Source organism: Phyllobates terribilis, unplaced genomic scaffold (assembly GCF_046119375.1).
Source record: "Phyllobates terribilis strain yellow unplaced genomic scaffold, ASM4611937v1 Scaffold_8__6_contigs__length_399053987, whole genome shotgun sequence".
NCBI classification, from domain to species: Eukaryota; Metazoa; Chordata; class Amphibia; order Anura; family Dendrobatidae; genus Phyllobates; species Phyllobates terribilis.
Genome location: NW_027362768.1, coordinates 348,222,552 through 348,244,931, shown reverse-complemented (window position 1 = coordinate 348,244,931; position 22,380 = coordinate 348,222,552). Strand labels below are relative to the sequence as shown.

At 46.1% G+C, this 22,380-nt stretch overlaps 13 non-coding genes and 4 pseudogenes across 13 annotated transcripts; all 17 read right to left on the bottom strand.

Annotated features, from left to right (window-relative positions):
* Positions 1 to 612: 612 nt before the first annotated feature.
* On the bottom strand, positions 613 to 803 carry LOC141158944 (U2 spliceosomal RNA). The gene has a single exon (XR_012248963.1). It is a non-coding gene; the product is annotated as a U2 spliceosomal RNA (small nuclear RNA).
* Positions 804 to 1,921: 1,118 nt separating this feature from the next.
* Positions 1,922 to 2,102, bottom strand: LOC141160183 (U2 spliceosomal RNA; annotated as a pseudogene).
* A 740-nt stretch (positions 2,103 to 2,842) lies between these two features.
* Positions 2,843 to 2,991, bottom strand: LOC141160379 (U2 spliceosomal RNA; annotated as a pseudogene).
* Positions 2,992 to 4,114: 1,123 nt separating this feature from the next.
* LOC141158943 (U2 spliceosomal RNA) lies at positions 4,115 to 4,305 on the bottom strand. The gene has a single exon (XR_012248962.1). It is a non-coding gene; the product is annotated as a U2 spliceosomal RNA (small nuclear RNA).
* A 1,122-nt stretch (positions 4,306 to 5,427) lies between these two features.
* On the bottom strand, positions 5,428 to 5,614 carry LOC141160203 (U2 spliceosomal RNA). The gene has a single exon (XR_012250160.1). It is a non-coding gene; the product is annotated as a U2 spliceosomal RNA (small nuclear RNA).
* A 793-nt stretch (positions 5,615 to 6,407) lies between these two features.
* On the bottom strand, positions 6,408 to 6,499 carry LOC141160459 (U2 spliceosomal RNA; annotated as a pseudogene).
* A 1,121-nt stretch (positions 6,500 to 7,620) lies between these two features.
* LOC141159596 (U2 spliceosomal RNA) lies at positions 7,621 to 7,811 on the bottom strand. Its single transcript, XR_012249599.1, has one exon. It is a non-coding gene; the product is annotated as a U2 spliceosomal RNA (small nuclear RNA).
* A 1,118-nt stretch (positions 7,812 to 8,929) lies between these two features.
* Positions 8,930 to 9,120, bottom strand: LOC141158942 (U2 spliceosomal RNA). Its single transcript, XR_012248961.1, has one exon. It is a non-coding gene; the product is annotated as a U2 spliceosomal RNA (small nuclear RNA).
* A 1,957-nt stretch (positions 9,121 to 11,077) lies between these two features.
* On the bottom strand, positions 11,078 to 11,264 carry LOC141160202 (U2 spliceosomal RNA). Its single transcript, XR_012250159.1, has one exon. It is a non-coding gene; the product is annotated as a U2 spliceosomal RNA (small nuclear RNA).
* Positions 11,265 to 12,057: 793 nt separating this feature from the next.
* On the bottom strand, positions 12,058 to 12,149 carry LOC141160446 (U2 spliceosomal RNA; annotated as a pseudogene).
* A 1,118-nt stretch (positions 12,150 to 13,267) lies between these two features.
* Positions 13,268 to 13,458, bottom strand: LOC141158941 (U2 spliceosomal RNA). Its single transcript, XR_012248960.1, has one exon. It is a non-coding gene; the product is annotated as a U2 spliceosomal RNA (small nuclear RNA).
* Positions 13,459 to 14,577: 1,119 nt separating this feature from the next.
* LOC141158940 (U2 spliceosomal RNA) lies at positions 14,578 to 14,768 on the bottom strand. The gene has a single exon (XR_012248959.1). It is a non-coding gene; the product is annotated as a U2 spliceosomal RNA (small nuclear RNA).
* Positions 14,769 to 15,883: 1,115 nt separating this feature from the next.
* On the bottom strand, positions 15,884 to 16,074 carry LOC141158939 (U2 spliceosomal RNA). Its single transcript, XR_012248958.1, has one exon. It is a non-coding gene; the product is annotated as a U2 spliceosomal RNA (small nuclear RNA).
* Positions 16,075 to 17,197: 1,123 nt separating this feature from the next.
* Positions 17,198 to 17,388, bottom strand: LOC141159891 (U2 spliceosomal RNA). The gene has a single exon (XR_012249885.1). It is a non-coding gene; the product is annotated as a U2 spliceosomal RNA (small nuclear RNA).
* Positions 17,389 to 18,504: 1,116 nt separating this feature from the next.
* On the bottom strand, positions 18,505 to 18,695 carry LOC141158937 (U2 spliceosomal RNA). Its single transcript, XR_012248956.1, has one exon. It is a non-coding gene; the product is annotated as a U2 spliceosomal RNA (small nuclear RNA).
* A 1,121-nt stretch (positions 18,696 to 19,816) lies between these two features.
* LOC141158936 (U2 spliceosomal RNA) lies at positions 19,817 to 20,007 on the bottom strand. Its single transcript, XR_012248955.1, has one exon. It is a non-coding gene; the product is annotated as a U2 spliceosomal RNA (small nuclear RNA).
* A 1,119-nt stretch (positions 20,008 to 21,126) lies between these two features.
* On the bottom strand, positions 21,127 to 21,317 carry LOC141158935 (U2 spliceosomal RNA). The gene has a single exon (XR_012248954.1). It is a non-coding gene; the product is annotated as a U2 spliceosomal RNA (small nuclear RNA).
* Positions 21,318 to 22,380: the final 1,063 nt, after the last annotated feature.

Genomic DNA, 22,380 nt, shown 5'->3' with positions numbered 1-22,380 from the left:
CCATAAGCAACAGTTTAAAAGAATGCCACAGACTAATCAACCAAACTTTTTGGGTTGGTTTCTCTTTTATAGTCTGCAGGCATTAAATGAAAGAAGTCAGTGTTCCAGCAGAGGGAGACAACGTTTCAGAAAAGGCATTGTAGCAAACCAAAAAAGAAATTTTAAGCGCAGCAGAGTAACCAGCTCACATACCTGTTAGCTCAGGTGAGTTTAAAAGGCTGCTGTTGATAACAAGGGCATTTGCTAAATAGATGGTGTGTGTGCAACAATATACTGAAAGGTCAATTATATTGTGCAGCTTATCTCACCACCTGTAGTTATTTAGGTGAAAGCTCCAAAATGCTTGCCTAATATGTCTGTTTATCCAAAAGGAAGTATAGAGGGAGAGCTAGATAGATAGCATTGCATTACATTACATGGCAATGCAATGCACAGTTGCTGAAGTTGAACCAAAATGAGCTTGTCATCTGGCTTCTGCAACTTTTAACATGAAAAATCCAATGAGGAGAAGAAAAGCAAAGCCAAAGAGTCCATCCCAAAATCCGACAAACAAGCCAAATGAACAAAAAGCATTGAATTCAATTCTTTCTGATTTTAGAAACTGCATTAAAGAAGGGGTGCACCGGTCCTGGAGATACTGCAATACCAGGTCAATGCGTGGAGTGGACAGAGCAAGCTCTTTTTCCATCTCCCTGTTCTAAAAATCCATTTAATATATGGTCCCCAGATAGGGGACGTATCAGATATTAAACTGATAAGAACAGATACTACACTTGATCTTAGCCAAAAGGCCGAGAAGCGATAACCAGAATTGGTTTCCGACTACGGTGCCACCCAAGGATTCTGAAAAGACCATTTGTGGAGATGGCCACCTGGACTCCCGTTAAGAAGACATGCTGTCAACCTCTAGATCCCTCACATGCCTGCACTTTTCGGCTTGCTGCTGCTGCAATCCACGCGTTTTAGATCTGCATAACTCCACCTCTTTTAGCACAGTACCCTCAACCCCCGGCTGTTCCCACCCGCCTCAACACCGTTGGAAGGGAGGAGAACCAATTAAGGCGGGGGGGGGGGGGTGGAACGAGCAGCTGTCTACCCTTAGCAGGAGGGTTGCTGATTAATTACCTCTCCTGCTGCTGCTGCTGCTGGCTGTCCAGCAGCAGACTGAAGGTGGCTGCTGCTGTGCGCAGGTATATAAAGGCTCAGAGCCTATTATGACACGCGCAGCCAGCGTTCCATTGCCACATTCCATCTACTGCAGGCGGGATACCTGGATGGCTGAATGTCACTGAGAAGCTCACAGAGACCGCCATAAGCAACAGTTTAAAAGAATGCCACAGACTAATCAACCAAACTTTTTGGGTTGGTTTCTCTTTTATAGTCTGCAGGCATTAAATGAAAGAAGTCAGTGTTCCAGCAGAGGGAGACAACGTTTCAGAAAAGGCATTGTAGCAAACCAAAAAAGAAATTTTAAGCGCAGCAGAGTAACCAGCTCACATACCTGTTAGCTCAGGTGAGTTTAAAAGGCTGCTGTTGATAACAAGGGCATTTGCTAAATAGATGGTGTGTGTGCAACAATATACTGAAAGGTCAATTATATTGTGCAGCTTATCTCACCACCTGTAGTTATTTAGGTGAAAGCTCCAAAATGCTTGCCTAATATGTCTGTTTATCCAAAAGGAAGTATAGAGGGAGAGCTAGATAGATAGCATTGCATTACATTACATGGCAATGCAATGCACAGTTGCTGAAGTTGAACCAAAATGAGCTTGTCATCTGGCTTCTGCAACTTTTAACATGAAAAATCCAATGAGGAGAAGAAAAGCAAAGCCAAAGAGTCCATCCCAAAATCCGACAAACAAGCCAAATGAACAAAAAGCATTGAATTCAATTCTTTCTGATTTTAGAAACTGCATTAAAGAAGGGGTGCACCGGTCCTGGAGATACTGCAATACCAGGTCAATGCGTGGAGTGGACAGAGCAAGCTCTTTTTCCATCTCCCTGTTCTAAAAATCCATTTAATATATGGTCCCCAGATAGGGGACGTATCAGATATTAAACTGATAAGAACAGATTTTTGTTTTTTTTATCGAAAGCCCGAATTCGTGTACAAAACCCGAGTGCGCTTAAAAAAGTGACAGGTGCCACAAAAAAAGTGCACTAGGATGCTGATCTTCTTGAAACCCTCTCCAAAAGGAGAAGGGTCCCCCAAACCATTCCCCGTCCCTCCGAGCCAGAAGGCCACAGCGAGGAACAGGGACAAATAGCCACCTCCAGCCGGAGCCAGAGGCGACCCAATCTTACCCCCAATACCTGCCCGAGTTCTCACCCGAGCAAGGCACTTGGAGCCAAAGACTGTGCTCCCCTCCCGGAAGAGGGGAGCCAACAACGCTCTCCTCCCGAAAGAGGAGAGCCAGGGGGGTTCAGGGGGGAGCGGAACCTGATGGCCACACACTCCCCCCCTAGACCTGCCAAGAGAGGAACCCGTAAGGGAACCGCATCCCGACAAAATCCTAGTAAGGACGTGGACACACGTGAAAAAGTGGACACACAGTGACAAAAAAAATTAAATAAATAGTGAAGGTTTCACAGTATAATACTGCCCGGACCTTCGACCGGGAATTGAAAAATTCCCCATCCTAAGGCCAGAAGGCCCGGAATAAGGGTGTGTGTGAAGAAAGACATATTGAAGTGCTAGTGCAAATGTGCCATAAACTCAAGTGGGGTTCCCAATCCCAGTGAGTTAAGGCACCCCAGGGTCACCACTCCTGGGGCACTTCACACTTCGGGCTTTCGATCTTCCCCGGCCCAATGGCGTCGATCCTGGGGGGCCATGCTTTCCACCAGATGACTATATTAGCCAACTGGCGTACTAACAAGCGCCTAAGCCCCAGTGTGCATAATGTATCAATCTACTAGGGCGGCCAACATCCAAAACCGAATTTTCGAAAGATACTACACTTGATCTTAGCCAAAAGGCCGAGAAGCGATAACCAGAATTGGTTTCCGACTACGGTGCCACCCAAGGATTCTGAAAAGTCCATTTGTGGAGATGGCCACCTGGACTCCCATTAAGAAGACATGCTGTCAACCTCTAGATCCCTCACATGCCTGCACTTTTCGGCTTGCTGCTGCTGCAATCCACGCCTTTTAGATCTGCATAACTCCACCTCTTTTAGCACAGTACCCTCAACCCCCGGCTGTTCCCACCCGCCTCAACACCGTTGGAAGGGAGGAGAACCAATTAAGGCGGGGGGGGGGGGGGGTGGAACGAGCAGCTGTCTACCCTTAGCAGGAGGGTTGCTGATTAATTACCTCTCCTGCTGCTGCTGCTGCTGCTGGCTGTCCAGCAGCAGACTGAAGGTGGCTGCTGCTGTGCGCAGGTATATAAAGGCTCAGAGCCTATTATGACACGCGCAGCCAGCGTTCCATTGCCACATTCCGTCTACTGCAGGCGGGATACCTGGATGGCTGAATGTCACTGAGAAGCTCACAGAGACCGCCATAAGCAACAGTTTAAAAGAATGCCACAGACTAATCAACCAAACTTTTTGGGTTGGTTTCTCTTTTATAGTCTGCAGGCATTAAATGAAAGAAGTCAGTGTTCCAGCAGAGGGAGACAACGTTTCAGAAAAGGCATTGTAGCAAACCAAAAAAGAAATTTTAAGCGCAGCAGAGTAACCAGCTCACATACCTGTTAGCTCAGGTGAGTTTAAAAGGCTGCTGTTGATAACAAGGGCATTTGCTAAATAGATGGTGTGTGTGCAACAATATACTGAAAGGTCAATTATATTGTGCAGCTTATCTCACCACCTGTAGTTATTTAGGTGAAAGCTCCAAAATGCTTGCCTAATATGTCTGTTTATCCAAAAGGAAGTATAGAGGGAGAGCTAGATAGATAGCATTGCATTACATTACATGGCAATGCAATGCACAGTTGCTGAAGTTGAACCAAAATGAGCTTGTCATCTGGCTTCTGCAACTTTTAACATGAAAAATCCAATGAGGAGAAGAAAAGCAAAGCCAAAGAGTCCATCCCAAAATCCGACAAACAAGCCAAATGAACAAAAAGCATTGAATTCAATTCTTTCTGATTTTAGAAACTGCATTAAAGAAGGGGTGCACCGGTCCTGGAGATACTGCAATACCAGGTCAATGCGTGGAGTGGACAGAGCAAGCTCTTTTTCCATCTCCCTGTTCTAAAAATCCATTTAATATATGGTCCCCAGATAGGGGACGTATCAGATATTAAACTGATAAGAACAGATACTACACTTGATCTTAGCCAAAAGGCCGAGAAGCGATAACCAGAATTGGTTTCCGACTACGGTGCCACCCAAGGATTCCGAAAAGTCCATTTGTGGAGATGGCCACCTGGACTCCCGTTAAGAAGACATGCTGTCAACCTCTAGATCCCTCACATGCCTGCACTTTTCGGCTTGCTGCTGCTGCAATCCACGCGTTTTAGATCTGCATAACTCCACCTCTTTTAGCACAGTACCCTCAACCCCCGGCTGTTCCCACCCGCCTCAACACTGTTGGAAGGGAGGAGAACCAATTAAGGCGGGGGGGGGGGGGGTGGAACGAGCAGCTGTCTACCCTTAGCAGGAGGGTTGCTGATTAATTACCTCTCCTGCTGCTGCTGCTGCTGCTGGCTGTCCAGCAGCAGACTGAAGGTGGCTGCTGCTGTGCGCAGGTATATAAAGGCTCAGAGCCTATTATGACACGCGCAGCCAGCGTTCCATTGCCACATTCCGTCTACTGCAGGCGGGATACCTGGATGGCTGAATGTCACTGAGAAGCTCACAGAGACCGCCATAAGCAACAGTTTAAAAGAATGCCACAGACTAATCAACCAAACTTTTTGGGTTGGTTTCTCTTTTATAGTCTGCAGGCATTAAATGAAAGAAGTCAGTGTTCCAGCAGAGGGAGACAACGTTTCAGAAAAGGCATTGTAGCAAACCAAAAAAGAAATTTTAAGCGCAGCAGAGTAACCAGCTCACATACCTGTTAGCTCAGGTGAGTTTAAAAGGCTGCTGTTGATAACAAGGGCATTTGCTAAATAGATGGTGTGTGTGCAACAATATACTGAAAGGTCAATTATATTGTGCAGCTTATCTCACCACCTGTAGTTATTTAGGTGAAAGCTCCAAAATGCTTGCCTAATATGTCTGTTTATCCAAAAGGAAGTATAGAGGGAGAGCTAGATAGATAGCATTGCATTACATTACATGGCAATGCAATGCACAGTTGCTGAAGTTGAACCAAAATGAGCTTGTCATCTGGCTTCTGCAACTTTTAACATGAAAAATCCAATGAGGAGAAGAAAAGCAAAGCCAAAGAGTCCATCCCAAAATCCGACAAACAAGCCAAATGAACAAAAAGCATTGAATTCAATTCTTTCTGATTTTAGAAACTGCATTAAAGAAGGGGTGCACCGGTCCTGGAGATACTGCAATACCAGGTCAATGCGTGGAGTGGACAGAGCAAGCTCTTTTTCCATCTCCCTGTTCTAAAAATCCATTTAATATATGGTCCCCAGATAGGGGACGTATCAGATATTAAACTGATAAGAACAGATTTTTTTTTTTTTTTATCGAAAGCCCGAATTCGTGTACAAAACCCGAGTGCGCTTAAAAAAGTGACAAGTGCCACAAAAAAAGTGCACTAGGATGCTGGTCTTCTTGAAACCCTCTCCAAAAGGAGAAGGGTCCCCCAAACCATTCCCCGTCCCTCCGAGCCAGAAGGCCACAGCGAGGAACAGGGACAAATAGCCACCTCCAGCCGGAGCCAGAGGCGACCCAATCTTACCCCGAGCACCTGTCCGAGTTCTCACCCGAGCAAGGCACTGGGAGCCAAAGACTGTGCTCCCCTCCCGGAAGAGGGGAGCCAACAACGCTCTCCTCCCGAAAGAGGAGAGCCAGGGGGGTTCAGGGGGGAGCGGAACCTGATGGCCACACACTCCCCCCCTAGACCTGCCAAGAGAGGAACCCGTAAGGGAACCGCATCCCGACAAAATCCTAGTAAGGACGTGGACACACGTGAAAAAGTGGACACACAGTGACAAAAAAAAATTAAATAAATATTGAAGGTTTCACAGTATAATACTGCCCGGACCTTCGACCGGGAATTGAAAAATTCCCCATCCTAAGGCCAGAAGGCCCGGAATAAGGGTGTGTGTGAAGAAAGAAATATTGAAGTGCTAGTGCAAATGTGCCATAAACTCAAGTGGGGTTCCCAATCCCAGTGAGTTAAGGCACCCCAGGGTCACCACTCCTGGGGCACTTCACACTTCGGGCTTTCGATCTTCCCCGGCCCAATGGCATCGATCCTGGGGGGCCATGCTTTCCACCAGATGACTATATTAGCCACCTGGCGTACTAACAAGCGCCTAAACCCCAGTGTGCATAATGTATCAATCTACTAGGGCGGCCAACATCCAAAACCGCCTTTTCGAAAGATACTACACTTGATCTTAGCCAAAAGGCCAAGAAGCGATAACCAGAATTGGTTTCCGACTACGGTGCCACCCAAGGATTCTGAAAAGTCCATTTGTGGAGATGGCCACCTGGACTCCCGTTAAGAAGACATGCTGTCAACCTCTAGATCCCTCACATGCCTGCACTTTTCGGCTTGCTGCTGCTGCAATCCACGCGTTTTAGATCTGCATAACTCCACCTCTTTTAGCACAGTACCTTCAACCCCCGGCTGTTCCCACCCGCCTCAACACCATTGGAAGGGAGGAGAACCAATTAAGGCGGGGGGGGGGGGGTGGAACGAGCAGCTGTCTACCCTTAGCAGGAGGGTTGCTGATTAATTACCTCTCCTGCTGCTGCTGCTGTTGCTGGCTGTCCAGCAGCAGACTGAAGGTGGCTGCTGCTGTGCGCAGGTATATAAAGGCTCAGAGCCTATTATGACACGCGCAGCCAGCGTTCCATTGCCACATTCCGTCTACTGCAGGCGGGATACCTGGATGGCTGAATGTCACTGAGAAGCTCACAGAGACCGCCATAAGCAACAGTTTAAAAGAATGCCACAGACTAATCAACCAAACTTTTTGGGTTGGTTTCTCTTTTATAGTCTGCAGGCATTAAATGAAAGAAGTCAGTGTTCCAGCAGAGGGAGACAACGTTTCAGAAAAGGCATTGTAGCAAACCAAAAAAGAAATTTTAAGCGCAGCAGAGTAACCAGCTCACATACCTGTTAGCTCAGGTGAGTTTAAAAGGCTGCTGTTGATAACAAGGGCATTTGCTAAATAGATGGTGTGTGTGCAACAATATACTGAAAGGTCAATTATATTGTGCAGCTTATCTCACCACCTGTAGTTATTTAGGTGAAAGCTCCAAAATGCTTGCCTAATATGTCTGTTTATCCAAAAGGAAGTATAGAGGGAGAGCTAGATAGATAGCATTGCATTACATTACATGGCAATGCAATGCACAGTTGCTGAAGTTGAACCAAAATGAGCTTGTCATCTGGCTTCTGCAACTTTTAACATGAAAAATCCAATGAGGAGAAGAAAAGCAAAGCCAAAGAGTCCATCCCAAAATCCGACAAACAAGCCAAATGAACAAAAAGCATTGAATTCAATTCTTTCTGATTTTAGAAACTGCATTAAAGAAGGGGTGCACCGGTCCTGGAGATACTGCAATACCAGGTCAATGCGTGGAGTGGACAGAGCAAGCTCTTTTTCCATCCCCCTGTTCTAAAAATCCATTTAATATATGGTCCCCAGATAGGGGACGTATCAGATATTAAACTGATAAGAACAGATACTACACTTGATCTTAGCCAAAAGGCCGAGAAGCGATAACCAGAATTGGTTTCCGACTACGGTGCCACCCAAGGATTCTGAAAAGTCCATTTGTGGAGATGGCCACCTGGACTCCCGTTAAGAAGACATGCTGTCAACCTCTAGATCCCTCACATGCCTGCACTTTTCGGCTTGCTGCTGCTGCAATCCACGCGTTTTAGATCTGCATAACTCCACCTCTTTTAGCACAGTACCCTCAACCCCCGGCTGTTCCCACCCGCCTCAACACCGTTGGAAGGGAGGAGAACCAATTAAGGCGGGGGGGGGGTGGAACGAGCAGCTGTCTACCCTTAGCAGGAGGGTTGCTGATTAATTACCTCTCCTGCTGCTGCTGCTGCTGCTGGCTGTCCAGCAGCAGACTGAAGGTGGCTGCTGCTGTGCGCAGGTATATAAAGGCTCAGAGCCTATTATGACACGCGCAGCCAGCGTTCCATTGCCACATTCCGTCTACTGCAGGCGGGATACCTGGATGGCTGAATGTCACTGAGAAGCTCACAGAGACCGCCATAAGCAACAGTTTAAAAGAATGCCACAGACTAATCAACCAAACTTTTTGGGTTGGTTTCTCTTTTATAGTCTGCAGGCATTAAATGAAAGAAGTCAGTGTTCCAGCAGAGGGAGACAACGTTTCAGAAAAGGCATTGTAGCAAAGCAAAAAAGAAATTTTAAGCGCAGCAGAGTAACCAGCTCACATACCTGTTAGCTCATTTGAGTTTAAAAGGCTGCTGTTGATATCAAGGGCATTTGCTAAATAGATGGTGTGTGTGCAACAATATACTGAAAGGTCAATTATATTGTGCAGCTTATCTCACCACCTGTAGTTATTTAGGTGAAAGCTCCAAAATGCTTGCGTAATATGTCTGTTTATCCAAAAGGAAGTATAGAGGGAGAGCTAGATAGATAGCATTGCATTACATTACATGGCAATGCAATGCACAGTTGCTGAAGTTGAACCAAAATGAGCTTGTCATCTGGCTTCTGCAACTTTTAACATGAAAAATCCAATGAGGAGAAGAAAAGCAAAGCCAAAGAGTCCATCCCAAAATCCGACAAACAAGCCAAATGAACAAAAAGCATTGAATTCAATTCTTTCTGATTTTAGAAACTGCATTAAAGAAGGGGTGCACCGGTCCTGGAGATACTGCAATACCAGGTCAATGCGTGGAGTGGACAGAGCAAGCTCTTTTTCCATCTCCCTGTTCTAAAAATCCATTTAATATATGGTCCCCAGATAGGGGACGTATCAGATATTAAACTGATAAGAACAGATACTACACTTGATCTTAGCCAAAAGGCCGAGAAGCGATAACCAGAATTGGTTTCCGACTACGGTGCCACCCAAGGATTCTGAAAAGTCCATTTGTGGAGATGGCCACCTGGACTCCCGTTAAGAAGACATGCTGTCAACCTCTAGATCCCTCACATGCCTGCACTTTTCGGCTTGCTGCTGCTGCAATCCACGCGTTTTAGATCTGCATAACTCCACCTCTTTTAGCACAGTACCTTCAACCCCCGGCTGTTCCCACCCGCCTCAACACCATTGGAAGGGAGGAGAACCAATTAAGGCGGGGGGGGGGTGGAACGAGCAGCTGTCTACCCTTAGCAGGAGGGTTGCTGATTAATTACCTCTCCTGCTGCTGCTGCTGGCTGTCCAGCAGCAGACTGAAGGTGGCTGCTGCTGTGCGCAGGTATATAAAGGCTCAGAGCCTATTATGACACGCGCAGCCAGCGTTCCATTGCCACATTCCGTCTACTGCAGGCGGGATACCTGGATGGCTGAATGTCACTGAGAAGCTCACAGAGACCGCCATAAGCAACAGTTTAAAAGAATGCCACAGACTAATCAACCAAACTTTTTGGGTTGGTTTCTCTTTTAGGCTATGTGCCCACGATGCAGAAATGAAGCAGAAAATTTCTGCAGCATTTCTGCATCTCCCTGGCAGAAAAAAACGCATGCAGATTGTGCATGCGTTTTTCCTGCAGAATACATGCGGATCCACATGCGGGTTCACATGCGTTTCCGCATGCAGATTGACAAGCACTTTCCAGGCGATAGCATCACTTGGAAAGTGCTTGACAACTAGGTCACACTGTATAATAATCCATGCAAACAGCATGGATTTATACAGTGTGAACCGTAAAAATTAAAACAAATAAAGCTATACTCACCCCCGAGGCCCCGGCGTGGCTGCAGCGCTGCTTCCTGGCTGGTTCCCGGCTGCCGGCATATCGCGAGACAGAGCGGTGAAGGGCCTGCGGTCACATGACTGTGACGTCACCGCAGGTCCTTCAGCGCTGCTGGCATTCAGAGAGAAGACGCCGGACAGGTGAGTATAAACTTTATTTGTTATTTTATTCTTTTTTTACAGGTACAATGGTACCCAGGTCTGGATGAGAGTCTCCTCTCCTCCAGAACTGGGTACCATCCGCACATAGAGACGCATAGAAGCCGCTTGTACAAATGTACAGTCGCGGTTTCTATGCGTCTCAATGCAAGTCAATGGCGGGAGTTCCGCTGCGCTTCCGCAAAATTAAATGACATGCTGCGGATTTTTGTACGTAGCATAAACGCTACGGAAAAATCCGCAGCATGTGCATAGAACTTGCGGAATCCCATTGGGGACCATGGGGTGCGGATCTACATGTGTTTTTCAAGCGTTTACGCTGCGGAAATTCCGCAGCATATACGCTTGAAAAATGCTACGTGGGCACACAGCCTTATAGTCTGCAGGCATTAAATGAAAGAAGTCAGTGTTCCAGCAGAGGGAGACAACGTTTCAGAAAAGGCATTGTAGCAAACCAAAAAAGAAATTTTAAGCGCAGCAGAGTAACCAGCTCACATACCTGTTAGCTCAGGTGAGTTTAAAAGGCTGCTGTTGATAACAAGGGCATTTGCTAAATAGATGGTGTGTGTGCAACAATATACTGAAAGGTCAATTATATTGTGCAGCTTATCTCACCACCTGTAGTTATTTAGGTGAAAGCTCCAAAATGCTTGCCTAATATGTCTGTTTATCCAAAAGGAAGTATAGAGGGAGAGCTAGATAGATAGCATTGCATTACATTACATGGCAATGCAATGCACAGTTGCTGAAGTTGAACCAAAATGAGCTTGTCATCTGGCTTCTGCAACTTTTAACATGAAAAATCCAATGAGGAGAAGAAAAGCAAAGCCAAAGAGTCCATCCCAAAATCCGACAAACAAGCCAAATGAACAAAAAGCATTGAATTCAATTCTTTCTGATTTTAGAAACTGCATTAAAGAAGGGGTGCACCGGTCCTGGAGATACTGCAATACCAGGTCAATGCGTGGAGTGGACAGAGCAAGCTCTTTTTCCATCTCCCTGTTCTAAAAATCCATTTAATATATGGTCCCCAGATAGGGGACGTATCAGATATTAAACTGATAAGAACAGATTTTTTTTTTTTTTTATCGAAAGCCCGAATTCGTGTACAAAACCCGAGTGCGCTTAAAAAAGTGACAAGTGCCACAAAAAAAGTGCACTAGGATGCTGGTCTTCTTGAAACCCTCTCCAAAAGGAGAAGGGTCCCCCAAACCATTCCCCGTCCCTCCGAGCCAGAAGGCCACAGCGAGGAACAGGGACAAATAGCCACCTCCAGCCGGAGCCAGAGGCGACCCAATCTTACCCCCAGCACCTGTCCGAGTTCTCACCTGAGCAAGGCACTGGGAGCCAAAGACTGTGCTCCCCTCCCGGAAGAGGGGAGCCAACAACGCTCTCCTCCCGAAAGAGGAGAGCCAGGGGGGTTCAGGGGGGAGCGGAACCTGATGGCCACACACTCCCCCCCTAGACCTGCCAAGAGAGGAACCCGTAAGGGAACCGCATCCCGACAAAATCCTAGTAAGGACGTGGACACACGTGAAAAAGTGGACACACAGTGACAAAAAAAAATTAAATAAATAGTGAAGGTTTCACAGTATAATACTGCCCGGACCTTCGACCGGGAATTGAAAAATTCCCCATCCTAAGGCCAGAAGGCCCGGAATAAGGGTGTGTGTGAAGAAAGAAATATTGAAGTGCTAGTGCAAATGTGCCATAAACTCAAGTGGGGTTCCCAATCCCAGTGAGTTAAGGCACCCCAGGGTCACCACTCCTGGGGCACTTCACACTTCGGGCTTTCGATCTTCCCCGGCCCAATGGCATCGATCCTGGGGGGCCATGCTTTCCACCAGATGACTATATTAGCCACCTGGCGTACTAACAAGCGCCTAAACCCCAGTGTGCATAATGTATCAATCTACTAGGGCGGCCAACATCCAAAACCGCCTTTTCGAAAGATACTACACTTGATCTTAGCCAAAAGGCCGAGAAGCGATAACCAGAATTGGTTTCCGACTACGGTGCCACCCAAGGATTCTGAAAAGTCCATTTGTGGAGATGGCCACCTGGACTCCCGTTAAGAAGACATGCTGTCAACCTCTAGATCCCTCACATGCCTGCACTTTTCGGCTTGCTGCTGCTGCAATCCACGCGTTTTAGATCTGCATAACTCCACCTCTTTTAGCACAGTACCTTCAACCCCCGGCTGTTCCCACCCGCCTCAACACCATTGGAAGGGAGGAGAACCAATTAAGGCGGGGGGGGGGTGGAACGAGCAGCTGTCTACCCTTAGCAGGAGGGTTGCTGATTAATTACCTCTCCTGCTGCTGCTGCTGCTGCTGGCTGTCCAGCAGCAGACTGAAGGTGGCTGCTGCTGTGCGCAGGTATATAAAGGCTCAGAGCCTATTATGACACGCGCAGCCAGCGTTCCATTGCCACATTCCGTCTACTGCAGGCGGGATACCTGGATGGCTGAATGTCACTGAGAAGCTCACAGAGACCGCCATAAGCAACAGTTTAAAAGAATGCCACAGACTAATCAACCAAACTTTTTGGGTTGGTTTCTCTTTTATAGTCTGCAGGCATTAAATGAAAGAAGTCAGTGTTCCAGCAGAGGGAGACAACGTTTCAGAAAAGGCATTGTAGCAAACCAAAAAAGAAATTTTAAGCGCAGCAGAGTAACCAGCTCACATACCTGTTAGCTCAGGTGAGTTTAAAAGGCTGCTGTTGATAACAAGGGCATTTGCTAAATAGATGGTGTGTGTGCAACAATATACTGAAAGGTCAATTATATTGTGCAGCTTATCTCACCACCTGTAGTTATTTAGGTGAAAGCTCCAAAATGCTTGCCTAATATGTCTGTTTATCCAAAAGGAAGTATAGAGGGAGAGCTAGATAGATAGCATTGCATTACATTACATGGCAATGCAATGCACAGTTGCTGAAGTTGAACCAAAATGAGCTTGTCATCTGGCTTCTGCAACTTTTAACATGAAAAATCCAATGAGGAGAAGAAAAGCAAAGCCAAAGAGTCCATCCCAAAATCCGACAAACAAGCCAAATGAACAAAAAGCATTGAATTCAATTCTTTCTGATTTTAGAAACTGCATTAAAGAAGGGGTGCACCGGTCCTGGAGATACTGCAATACCAGGTCAATGCGTGGAGTGGACAGAGCAAGCTCTTTTTCCATCTCCCTGTTCTAAAAATCCATTTAATATATGGTCCCCAGATAGGGGACGTATCAGATATTAAACTGATAAGAACAGATACTACACTTGATCTTAGCCAAAAGGCCGAGAAGCGATAACCAGAATTGGTTTCCGACTACGGTGCCACCCAAGGATTCTGAAAAGTCCATTTGTGGAGATGGCCACCTGGACTCCCGTTAAGAAGACATGCTGTCAACCTCTAGATCCCTCACATGCCTGCACTTTTCGGCTTGCTGCTGCTGCAATCCACGCGTTTTAGATCTGCATAACTCCACCTCTTTTAGCACAGTACCCTCAACCCCCGGCTGTTCCCACCCGCCTCAACACCGTTGGAAGGGAGGAGAACCAATTAAGGCGGGGGGGGGGGGACGAGCAGCTGTCTACCCTTAGCAGGAGGGTTGCTGATTAATTACCTCTCCTGCTGCTGCTGCTGCTGCTGCTGGCTGTCCAGCAGCAGACTGAAGGTGGCTGCTGCTGTGCGCAGGTATATAAAGGCTAAGAGCCTATTATGACACGCGCAGCCAGCGTTCCATTGCCACATTCCGTCTACTGCAGGCGGGATACCTGGATGGCTGAATGTCACTGAGAAGCTCACAGAGACCGCCATAAGCAACAGTTTAAAAGAATGCCACAGACTAATCAACCAAACTTTTTGGGTTGGTTTCTCTTTTATAGTCTGCAGGCATTAAATGAAAGAAGTCAGTGTTCCAGCAGAGGGAGACAACGTTTCAGAAAAGGCATTGTAGCAAACCAAAAAAGAAATTTTAAGCGCAGCAGAGTAACCAGCTCACATACCTGTTAGCTCAGGTGAGTTTAAAAGGCTGCTGTTGATAACAAGGGCATTTGCTAAATAGATGGTGTGTGTGCAACAATATACTGAAAGGTCAATTATATTGTGCAGCTTATCTCACCACCTGTAGTTATTTAGGTGAAAGCTCCAAAATGCTTGCCTAATATGTCTGTTTATCCAAAAGGAAGTATAGAGGGAGAGCTAGATAGATAGCATTGCATTACATTACATGGCAATGCAATGCACAGTTGCTGAAGTTGAACCAAAATGAGCTTGTCATCTGGCTTCTGCAACTTTTAACGTGAAAAATCCAATGAGGAGAAGAAAAGCAAAGCCAAAGAGTCCATCCCAAAATCCGACAAACAAGCCAAATGAACAAAAAGCATTGAATTCAATTCTTTCTGATTTTAGAAACTGCATTAAAGAAGGGGTGCACCGGTCCTGGAGATACTGCAATACCAGGTCAATGCGTGGAGTGGACAGAGCAAGCTCTTTTTCCATCTCCCTGTTCTAAAAATCCATTTAATATATGGTCCCCAGATAGGGGACGTATCAGATATTAAACTGATAAGAACAGATACTACACTTGATCTTAGCCAAAAGGCCGAGAAGCGATAACCAGAATTGGTTTCCGACTACGGTGCCACCCAAGGATTCTGAAAAGTCCATTTGTGGAGATGGCCACCTGGACTCCCGTTAAGAAGACATGCTGTCAACCTCTAGATCCCTCACATGCCTGCACTTTTCGGCTTGCTGCTGCTGCAATCCACGCGTTTTAGATCTGCATAACTCCACCTCTTTTAGCACAGTACCCTCAACCCCCGGCTGTTCCCACCCGCCTCAACACCGTTGGAAGGGAGGAGAACCAATTAAGGCGGGGGGGGGGTGGAACGAGCAGCTGTCTACCCTTAGCAGGAGGGTTGCTGATTAATTACCTCTCCTGCTGCTGCTGCTGCTGGCTGTCCAGCAGCAGACTGAAGGTGGCTGCTGCTGTGCGCAGGTATATAAAGGCTCAGAGCCTATTATGACACGCGCAGCCAGCGTTCCATTGCCACATTCCGTCTACTGCAGGCGGGATACCTGGATGGCTGAATGTCACTGAGAAGCTCACAGAGACCGCCATAAGCAACAGTTTAAAAGAATGCCACAGACTAATCAACCAAACTTTTTGGGTTGGTTTCTCTTTTATAGTCTGCAGGCATTAAATGAAAGAAGTCAGTGTTCCAGCAGAGGGAGACAACGTTTCAGAAAAGGCATTGTAGCAAACCAAAAAAGAAATTTTAAGCGCAGCAGAGTAACCAGCTCACATACCTGTTAGCTCAGGTGAGTTTAAAAGGCTGCTGTTGATAACAAGGGCATTTGCTAAATAGATGGTGTGTGTGCAACAATATACTGAAAGGTCAATTATATTGTGCAGCTTATCTCACCACCTGTAGTTATTTAGGTGAAAGCTCCAAAATGCTTGCCTAATATGTCTGTTTATCCAAAAGGAAGTATAGAGGGAGAGCTAGATAGATAGCATTGCATTACATTACATGGCAATGCAATGCACAGTTGCTGAAGTTGAACCAAAATGAGCTTGTCATCTGGCTTCTGCAACTTTTAACATGAAAAATCCAATGAGGAGAAGAAAAGCAAAGCCAAAGAGTCCATCCCAAAATCTGACAAACAAGCCAAATGAACAAAAAGCATTGAATTCAATTCTTTCTGATTTTAGAAACTGCATTAAAGAAGGGGTGCACCGGTCCTGGAGATACTGCAATACCAGGTCAATGCGTGGAGTGGACAGAGCAAGCTCTTTTTCCATCTCCCTGTTCTAAAAATCCATTTAATATATGGTCCCCAGATAGGGGACGTATCAGATATTAAACTGATAAGAACAGATACTACACTTGATCTTAGCCAAAAGGCCGAGAAGCGATAACCAGAATTGTTTTCCGACTACGGTGCCACCCAAGGATTCTGAAAAGTCCATTTGTGGAGATGGCCACCTGGACTCCCGTTAAGAAGACATGCTGTCAACCTCTAGATCCCTCACATGCCTGCACTTTTCGGCTTGCTGCTGCTGCAATCCACGCGTTTTAGATCTGCATAACTCCACCTCTTTTAGCACAGTACCCTCAACCCCCGGCTGTTCCCACCCGCCTCAACACCGTTGGAAGGGAGGAGAACCAATTAAGGCGGGGGGGGGGTGGGGTGGAACGAGCAGCTGTCTACCCTTAGCAGGAGGGTTGCTGATTAATTACCTCTCCTGCTGCTGCTGCTGCTGCTGGCTGTCCAGCAGCAGACTGAAGGTGGCTGCTGCTGTGCGCAGGTATATAAAGGCTCAGAGCCTATTATGACACGCGCAGCCAGCGTTCCATTGCCACATTCCGTCTACTGCAGGCGGGATACCTGGATGGCTGAATGTCACTGAGAAGCTCACAGAGACCGCCATAAGCAACAGTTTAAAAGAATGCCACAGACTAATCAACCAAACTTTTTGGGTTGGTTTCTCTTTTATAGTCTGCAGGCATTAAATGAAAGAAGTCAGTGTTCCAGCAGAGGGAGACAACGTTTCAGAAAAGGCATTGTAGCAAACCAAAAAAGAAATTTTAAGCGCAGCAGAGTAACCAGCTCACATACCTGTTAGCTCAGGTGAGTTTAAAAGGCTGCTGTTGATAACAAGGGCATTTGCTAAATAGATGGTGTGTGTGCAACAATATACTGAAAGGTCAATTATATTGTGCAGCTTATCTCACCACCTGTAGTTATTTAGGTGAAAGCTCCAAAATGCTTGCCTAATATGTCTGTTTATCCAAAAGGAAGTATAGAGGGAGAGCTAGATAGATAGCATTGCATTACATTACATGGCAATGCAATGCACAGTTGCTGAAGTTGAACCAAAATGAGCTTGTCATCTGGCTTCTGCAACTTTTAACATGAAAAATCCAATGAGGAGAAGAAAAGCAAAGCCAAAGAGTCCATCCCAAAATCCGACAAACAAGCCAAATGAACAAAAAGCATTGAATTCAATTCTTTCTGATTTTAGAAACTGCATTAAAGAAGGGGTGCACCGGTCCTGGAGATACTGCAATACCAGGTCAATGCGTGCAGTGGACAGAGCAAGCTCTTTTTCCATCTCCCTGTTCTAAAAATCCATTTAATATATGGTCCCCAGATAGGGGACGTATCAGATATTAAACTGATAAGAACAGATACTACACTTGATCTTAGCCAAAAGGCCGAGAAGCGATAACCAGAATTGGTTTCCGACTACGGTGCCACCCAAGGATTCTGAAAAGTCCATTTGTGGAGATGGCCACCTGGACTCCCGTTAAGAAGACATGCTGTCAACCTCTAGATCCCTCACATGCCTGCACTTTTCGGCTTGCTGCTGCTGCAATCCACGCGTTTTAGATCTGCATAACTCCACCTCTTTTAGCACAGTACCCTCAACCCCCGGCTGTTCCCACCCGCCTCAACACCGTTGGAAGGGAGGAGAACCAATTAAGGCGGGGGGGGGGTGGAACGAGCAGCTGTCTACCCTTAGCAGGAGGGTTGCTGATTAATTACCTCTCCTGCTGCTGCTGCTGCTGGCTGTCCAGCAGCAGACTGAAGGTGGCTGCTGCTGTGCGCAGGTATATAAAGGCTCAGAGCCTATTATGACACGCGCAGCCAGCGTTCCATTGCCACATTCCGTCTACTGCAGGCGGGATACCTGGATGGCTGAATGTCACTGAGAAGCTCACAGAGACCGCCATAAGCAACAGTTTAAAAGAATGCCACAGACTAATCAACCAAACTTTTTGGGTTGGTTTCTCTTTTATAGTCTGCAGGCATTAAATGAAAGAAGTCAGTGTTCCAGCAGAGGGAGACAACGTTTCAGAAAAGGCATTGTAGCAAACCAAAAAAGAAATTTTAAGCGCAAGAAGAGTAACCAGCTCACATACCTGTTAGCTCAGGTGAGTTTAAAAGGCTGCTGTTGATAACAAGGGCATTTGCTAAATAGATGGTGTGTGTGCAACAATATACTGAAAGGTCAATTATATTGTGCAGCTTATCTCACCACCTGTAGTTATTTAGGTGAAAGCTCCAAAATGCTTGCCTAATATGTCTGTTTATCCAAAAGGAAGTATAGAGGGAGAGCTAGATAGATAGCATTGCATTACATTACATGGCAATGCAATGCACAGTTGCTGAAGTTGAACCAAAATGAGCTTGTCATCTGGCTTCTGCAACTTTTAACATGAAAAATCCAATGAGGAGAAGAAAAGCAAAGCCAAAGAGTCCATCCCAAAATCCGACAAACAAGCCAAATGAACAAAAAGCATTGAATTCAATTCTTTCTGATTTTAGAAACTGCATTAAAGAAGGGGTGCACCGGTCCTGGAGATACTGCAATACCAGGTCAATGCGTGGAGTGGACAGAGCAAGCTCTTTTTCCATCTCCCTGTTCTAAAAATCCATTTAATATATGGTCCCCAGATAGGGGACGTATCAGATATTAAACTGATAAGAACAGATACTACACTTGATCTTAGCCAAAAGGCCGAGAAGCGATAACCAGAATTGGTTTCCGACTACGGTGCCACCCAAGGATTCTGAAAAGTCCATTTGTGAAGATGGCCACCTGGACTCCCGTTAAGAAGACATGCTGTCAACCTCTAGATCCCTCACATGCCTGCACTTTTCGGCTTGCTGCTGCTGCAATCCACGCGTTTTAGATCTGCATAACTCCACCTCTTTTAGCACAGTACCCTCAACCCCCGGCTGTTCCCACCCGCCTCAACACCGTTGGAAGGGAGGAGAACCAATTAAGGCGGGGGGGGGGGGGTGGAACGAGCAGCTGTCTACCCTTAGCAGGAGGGTTGCTGATTAATTACCTCTCCTGCTGCTGCTGCTGCTGCTGGCTGTCCAGCAGCAGACTGAAGGTGGCTGCTGCTGTGCGCAGGTATATAAAGGCTCAGAGCCTATTATGACACGCGCAGCCAGCGTTCCATTGCCACATTCCGTCTACTGCAGGCGGGATACCTGGATGGCTGAATGTCACTGAGAAGCTCACAGAGACCGCCATAAGCAACAGTTTAAAAGAATGCCACAGACTAATCAACCAAACTTTTTGGGTTGGTTTCTCTTTTATAGTCTGCAGGCATTAAATGAAAGAAGTCAGTGTTCCAGCAGAGGGAGACAACGTTTCAGAAAAGGCATTGTAGCAAACCAAAAAAGAAATTTTAAGCGCAGCAGAGTAACCAGCTCACATACCTGTTAGCTCAGGTGAGTTTAAAAGGCTGCTGTTGATAACAAGGGCATTTGCTAAATAGATGGTGTGTGTGCAACAATATACTGAAAGGTCAATTATATTGTGCAGCTTATCTCACCACCTGTAGTTATTTAGGTGAAAGCTCCAAAATGCTTGCCTAATATGTCTGTTTATCCAAAAGGAAGTATAGAGGGAGAGCTAGATAGATAGCATTGCATTACATTACATGGCAATGCAATGCACAGTTGCTGAGATTGAACCAAAATGAGCTTGTCATCTGGCTTCTGCAACTTTTAACATGAAAAATCCAATGAGGAGAAGAAAAGCAAAGCCAAAGAGTCCATCCCAAAATCCGACAAACAAGCCAAATGAACAAAAAGCATTGAATTCAATTCTTTCTGATTTTAGAAACTGCATTAAAGAAGGGGTGCACCGGTCCTGGAGATACTGCAATACCAGGTCAATGCGTGGAGTGGACAGAGCAAGCTCTTTTTCCATCTCCCTGTTCTAAAAATCCATTTAATATATGGTCCCCAGATAGGGGACGTATCAGATATTAAACTGATAAGAACAGATACTACACTTGATCTTAGCCAAAAGGCCGAGAAGCGATAACCAGAATTGGTTTCCGACTACGGTGCCACCCAAGGATTCTGAAAAGTCCATTTGTGGAGATGGCCACCTGGACTCCCGTTAAGAAGACATGCTGTCAACCTCTAGATCCCTCACATGCCTGCACTTTTCGGCTTGCTGCTGCTGCAATCCACGCGTTTTAGATCTGCATAACTCCACCTCTTTTAGCACAGTACCCTCAACCCCCGGCTGTTCCCACCCGCCTCAACACCGTTGGAAGGGAGGAGAACCAATTAAGGCGGGGAGGGGGGTGGAACGAGCAGCTGTCTACCCTTAGCAGGAGGGTTGCTGATTAATTACCTCTCCTGCTGCTGCTGCTGCTGCTGGCTGTCCAGCAGCAGACTGAAGGTGGCTGCTGCTGTGCGCAGGTATATAAAGGCTCAGAGCCTATTATGACACGCGCAGCCAGCGTTCCATTGCCACATTCCGTCTACTGCAGGCGGGATACCTGGATGGCTGAATGTCACTGAGAAGCTCACAGAGACCGCCATAAGCAACAGTTTAAAAGAATGCCACAGACTAATCAACCAAACTTTTTGGGTTGGTTTCTCTTTTATAGTCTGCAGGCATTAAATGAAAGAAGTCAGTGTTCCAGCAGAGGGAGACAACGTTTCAGAAAAGGCATTGTAGCAAACCAAAAAAGAAATTTTAAGCGCAGCAGAGTAACCAGCTCACATACCTGTTAGCTCAGGTGAGTTTAAAAGGCTGCTGTTGATAACAAGGGCATTTGCTAAATAGATGGTGTGTGTGCAACAATATACTGAAAGGTCAATTATATTGTGCAGCTTATCTCACCACCTGTAGTTATTTAGGTGAAAGCTCCAAAATGCTTGCCTAATATGTCTGTTTATCCAAAAGGAAGTATAGAGGGAGAGCTAGATAGATAGCATTGCATTACATTACATGGCAATGCAATGCACAGTTGCTGAAGTTGAACCAAAATGAGCTTGTCATCTGGCTTCTGCAACTTTTAACATGAAAAATCCAATGAGGAGAAGAAAAGCAAAGCCAAAGAGTCCATCCCAAAATCCGACAAACAAGCCAAATGAACAAAAAGCATTGAATTCAATTCTTTCTGATTTTAGAAACTGCATTAAAGAAGGGGTGCACCGGTCCTGGAGATACTGCAATACCAGGTCAATGCGTGGAGTGGACAGAGCAAGCTCTTTTTCCATCTCCCTGTTCTAAAAATCCATTTAATATATGGTCCCCAGATAGGGGACGTATCAGATATTAAACTGATAAGAACAGATACTACACTTGATCTTAGCCAAAAGGCCGAGAAGCGATAACCAGAATTGGTTTCCGACTACGGTGCCACCCAAGGATTCTGAAAAGTCCATTTGTGGAGATGGCCACCTGGACTCCCGTTAAGAAGACATGCTGTCAACCTCTAGATCCCTCACATGCCTGCACTTTTCGGCTTGCTGCTGCTGCAATCCACGCGTTTTAGATCTGCATAACTCCACCTCTTTTAGCACAGTACCCTCAACCCCCGGCTGTTCCCACCCGCCTCAACACCGTTGGAAGGGAGGAGAACCAATTAAGGCGGGGGGGGGTGGAACGAGCAGCTGTCTACCCTTAGCAGGAGGGTTGCTGATTAATTACCTCTCCTGCTGCTGCTGCTGCTGGCTGTCCAGCAGCAGACTGAAGGTGGCTGCTGCTGTGCGCAGGTATATAAAGGCTCAGAGCCTATTATGACACGCGCAGCCAGCGTTCCATTGCCACATTCCGTCTACTGCAGGCGGGATACCTGGATGGCTGAATGTCACTGAGAAGCTCACAGAGACCGCCATAAGCAACAGTTTAAAAGAATGCCACAGACTAATCAACCAAACTTTTTGGGTTGGTTTCTCTTTTATAGTCTGCAGGCATTAAATGAAAGAAGTCAGTGTTCCAGCAGAGGGAGACAACGTTTCAGAAAAGGCATTGTAGCAAACCAAAAAAGAAATTTTAAGCGCAGCAGAGTAACCAGCTCACATACCTGTTAGCTCAGGTGAGTTTAAAAGGCTGCTGTTGATAACAAGGGCATTTGCTAAATAGATGGTGTGTGTGCAACAATATACTGAAAGGTCAATTATATTGTGCAGCTTATCTCACCACCTGTAGTTATTTAGGTGAAAGCTCCAAAATGCTTGCCTAATATGTCTGTTTATCCAAAAGGAAGTATAGAGGGAGAGCTAGATAGATAGCATTGCATTACATTACATGGCAATGCAATGCACAGTTGCTGAAGTTGAACCAAAATGAGCTTGTCATCTGGCTTCTGCAACTTTTAACATGAAAAATCCAATGAGGAGAAGAAAAGCAAAGCCAAAGAGTCCATCCCAAAATCCGACAAACAAGCCAAATG